The sequence below is a fragment of the Dipodomys merriami genome, unplaced genomic scaffold (genome assembly GCF_024711535.1).
Source record: "Dipodomys merriami isolate MVZ:Mamm:240054 unplaced genomic scaffold, mDipMer1.0.p SCAF_53, whole genome shotgun sequence".
NCBI lineage: Eukaryota > Metazoa > Chordata > Mammalia > Rodentia > Heteromyidae > Dipodomys > Dipodomys merriami.
Window position 1 is genome coordinate 9231527 of NW_027206102.1, and position 4711 is coordinate 9236237.

The window sequence follows — 4711 nt, forward strand, 5'->3', positions numbered from 1 at the left end:
TGGCCAAACTCTCTGTACTGTGATGGCACACTTGGTGTGACTGGAACATTTAAACTGCTTTCTATGTAAGAGCTTGTTTACCCTCCAGCTTCTCCTCCTCCATCTTCCCCCAAAACCTCATGATTTTTTGAGTGTTTTTTTAGTGAAAAATGTTTTTGGTGTTTATATTTTGGTTTGGCATAAAATGAGCCTACTATTGTCTTAATTTAATAAAAAAAACTTTCTGATTCTATGACAGCATAAATTTTGTGGATAATGGTTAAGACTAGGTTGACTTTCTGAAAAAAAAATCACCACCCATAAAAGAGGAACAAAAAGAAAATAACATATGACAGGAAACATTAATCTTAATGGACTAATAGTCTGTCAGTTTGATTTAACTTTTAATCAAAAATTAAAGTAATACTTGATAATGTTTTATTAACATATTTAAATTTCTTCATTCTTGTCATTTAAGATTCACTTTATAAAGAAATTCAACAGGTGACAGTGTTTTTTCATGACTTTTCCAAAGAAATGATCATTTCATCATTATAGTGTATAGCACAATATACCCAGAAAGCATTTAAGGAAAATTTTTTTCCCATTCTTTGGTTTGCTTCAGTCTGTATTTAAAGCTGCATACCACATTTTACACACTTTATTTTCTGTCTTCTCATTTGAAACATTTCAATAAGTTTTCTTTCCCTAGTTTGTCAGCCAGCAAATCTTTATAAAACAACATGCTTTCATTCATTGTGCTTTCCAAAATATATCTTACAAATGCCAAAACGAAGCACAATCGGAAACATCTGTGGATTTTTCCACCTAGAGTACAAAGTAATCACTTTCCAAACTCCTTAGAACCAGCTGTTCACTGGCATTAATTGTGCTGTCACTTCCATGCTTTAAAACAACAGCATTTGACAATGGCGTACATTTTAATTGGTTTACCACATTTGGTTTGTTTTCAGCAAGGACTGTCTTCACGGAAGATGGTAATGGATGAGGTTTGTAATTATGTATTTTGAAAGGGCTCTAAGTTGTGGATATAGAATATCCATTTCAGTGACTAAATATTTAAATTAAATCCTATAATGGATACTCCTTCAATTTTCTGATTAAAGTGTTCTACAATCTAGATATTTTTTAAGGAAATATTGTAATTGTTTCCTTGGTGACAACGTAATTGGAAGACTTAAAATTTTCTTTTTTTTTATAGTGAAAACGCTGTGAGGGGTTACAATTACATGGGCAAGATAATGAGTACATTTCTTTTTTTTCTTTTTCTTTCTTTTTTTTTGGGGGGGGGGTCTGGTCTTGGGGCCTGGGCGCTGTCCCTCAGCTCTTCAGCTCAAGGCTAGTGCTCTACCACTTGAGCCACAGCACCACTTCTGGCTTTTTTCTTTTTGCTTATGTGGTGCTGACGAATCGAACCCAGGGCCTTGAGCATGCAAGGCAAGCGCTCTACCACTGAGCCACCTTCCTAGCCCATGAGTGCATTTCTTATCAAGCATTGTAGTCTCCTCCTTGGTTTCCCCTTCCCATCCCTTCCCTTCCCATCCTTCCACCCCCTCCCTCTCCACGCAATCCTCCTCCCCGCCCCCACCAAAGTTGTAAAGTTCGTTTTTCCATATAACGACTTGTACATCTCATTGTTCCAAAGGATCCAACTGTACCCCTATTTAAACGATTTGTTTTTTTCCTTCCCTTCCACAAATTATACCAACCTCAAATACAGTGAAAGCAGGGTTATGCCATGGGGGAGGGACATACAAAGCAACAAAGAAATAATCTTATAAATGTGTAGAAACAATCACCTGAAAGAAAAAAAAATTTGAATACATATATTAGGGTTCACTTCCCTAAAATCAACTTATCTGACCTTTTCTGCTTGACTCAGACATATAGTAGTTATCGCAAATAAGGGAAACCATGGGACCTAAGTTTCTTTGGTACCGGCTTACTTCACTTAATATGAATTTTTTTCTATGGAAGACTTAAAATTTTCATATACTATTGCCATCTTAAATGAAGTGAATGTACCTGGGTTTGCATACAGAACTTTTGGGACAGCATTAATGTTTGAATCTTTGATGGGATTTGATTGGGAATTGTGGCAGGCTTTCATGGTATGAGAAGAAAAAGGATCTGATTGGAATTTATAGCAATATCTAGTTGCTTCCACCCCTGGACAAGTCATTATCATTGGTGAAGATGTTGCCATTTGAATTTACAATGCCCCAGAAAGACCTATGTGTTAAAGAAAAATGACTTTCCATTTCCTCCCAGACTGTGGAGAATACCTGAATAGTTCTTCTGGAGATTAAGTTCTTCAGAATAAAACCTATGAGAACATGCACTCTCATCTTCTTTCTTTTCTCTTTTAATCATTCTAGGTCAAAAACATTTCTTTTTGTCATACTCCTCACCTTGACATTGTCTTGTCACAGGCCACCAAAACAATAAAACCGACTGAACATACACTGAAACCTTCAAACTTATAAATCTGAGTAAGCCTTTCTGTTTAATAAATGGACAATATCATTTATTATGGTAGGTTATAAAGCTAACACAGAAATCTAGTCTTTCTAACAATGTAGAGTATATAAAAATGCTTCATTATAAAATATCTAACTCCAAGTTATATTTTGTGTTTTTGTTTCTGTAGATCTTAAGGCTTAAACTCATGGCCTGACTGGTCGTTTTGTGTTCAAGGCCAGTGCTCTACCTAAAATCTGAACTGGAACTCTTTTCTCCTGGTGGTTAATTGGAAATAAGAATCTAATGAACTTTCCTATTCTGGCTGACCTATTCATGTTGCATACTTTATGTAATTCCAATTCTCAGCATTATATACATGTTCCAACTACAATATAAAAAACTTAAAATATACTAAGGATATTTGTAAAGTATAAAATGAGGGAAGAATTTTCATCCTTTAGAAATCTATGCAAAATCTATGCTAAACTATTGATATTTTACTGGACCTTTCCTGCAACCAGTTTGATATAGTTTAATACTTGTCACACAAACTTTCTCTGTATTCTACTGCATATATACTTTTTCACGTATGTTTGTATATGTATACATATATGTATCTATCTATATATGTTCCAATGTGCATCATCAGACTTGAAACTGCTTTGTTTTGCTATTCAGCAATGAACCTTGTCGGCTCATTCTGTGACAATATCTGTTCTCATTTTCATCATTCCTTTATTTACCAAATCATCAACCTTCTAAAATCAGCTTCATTTCTTGGGTAAGGTTACCAATCAGTCCAACAAATATCCACCCAGAGGCTTTTAATAAAGCAAGTTTTAAGGAAGAATATAACATGAAGTGACAACTACAGAAATTCCACAGAGACCTGACATCTTTCACATTTCTGTCTTCCTTCTCTTCTCATACTTCAGAAAGTATTGACTAACACTATAAATATACTGCAATTATAAGTTAAGGATCAGTGTTTTCTTTCCAACCTGAAGCCTTCTTTTCCATGATTCTTGACATAAACTTTTTGGAAGATTTTTTGGATTGTGATGGGATTCCACCCAAAACAAAGCCATGTATATCAAGAAAGTCAATGTTTTCAACACAGAGTACTAAACAAAAGAGGGAGAAAATTAAGGTTAGCTATATATGTTAAGCACAAATATAGGCAATATCAAGATATCTTGAAATTGTATACTTTTACTGGATAAAGTGGCTCAAACCTTTAATATTATCTACTTAGAAAACAGAGATTAGAGAATTGCAGTTCCAGGCAAGCCCAGACCAAAAAAAAAAAAAAAAAAAGGAAGTTTCAGAAACTCTAACCATTTGATGCGTGCTATGTGTTTTGCTTGTGTTAGGAGGACCACAGTCCAAGCAGACCCACGAATAGTGATACTTACCTCAAAAGAAGCAATGAAGTTACAATCTGCAGGTATGGCAGTATTAGAGATACCAAAGTTGTAAAGTTCCTTTCATTGTTGCAATGGGTCTACCTGTATCCCTATTTAAACATTTTCCCCTTCCCCTCCACAAATTATGCCAACATCAAAAATGTGTGCTTATGTAAGAAATGCATGATTCTAAAATTTCATGACAATTCTTTTGAACTTACTTTTTTGTGGAATTGACTAAGAAAATAAATTACACCTTCTATATAAAAAATGTTCTGTGCTTAATCTGGCAGCCTATACACTAACATCAGAATGATACAGAGAAGATTAGCATGGCCCCTGCTCAAGGACGAGTTGAAAATTAGTGAAGCAATCCATGTTTTTACAACAACAAATGCTGGAGGGGATGGGGCCACCAGGGAACCCTACTGCATTCTTGGTGGGAGTGTAAAAGTCTTCAACCACTTTGGAAAGCAGTATGGAGTTTCCTCAAACGACTCCACATAAAGCTCCCCTATGACCCAGCAATCCCACTTTTGTTCATTTACCCAAAGGATCACAAACAAGACCATACTAAAACTACCAGCACAACTATGGTTATTGCAGCATTATTTACCATAGCTAAGATATGGAACCAACCCAGATGCCCCTCAGTAGATGAATGGATCAAGAAAACCTGGTAAATATATACAATTGCATGCTCTGCCTCCATCAGAAAGAATGACATTGCCCAATTTGTTAGGAAATGGAAAGATTTGGAAAAAAATTTTTAAGTGAAGTAAGCCAACTCCAAAGAAATATAGGTCCCATGGTTTCTCTTATTTTCAATAGCTAATATATGT

General features: G+C 35.2%; 1 non-coding gene across 1 annotated transcript; it reads left to right on the forward strand.

The window, feature by feature from the left end:
* Window positions 1–4146: 4146 nt before the first annotated feature.
* LOC138811468 (U6 spliceosomal RNA) lies at window positions 4147–4253 on the forward strand. The gene has a single exon (XR_011367409.1). It is a non-coding gene; the product is annotated as a U6 spliceosomal RNA (small nuclear RNA).
* Window positions 4254–4711: the final 458 nt, after the last annotated feature.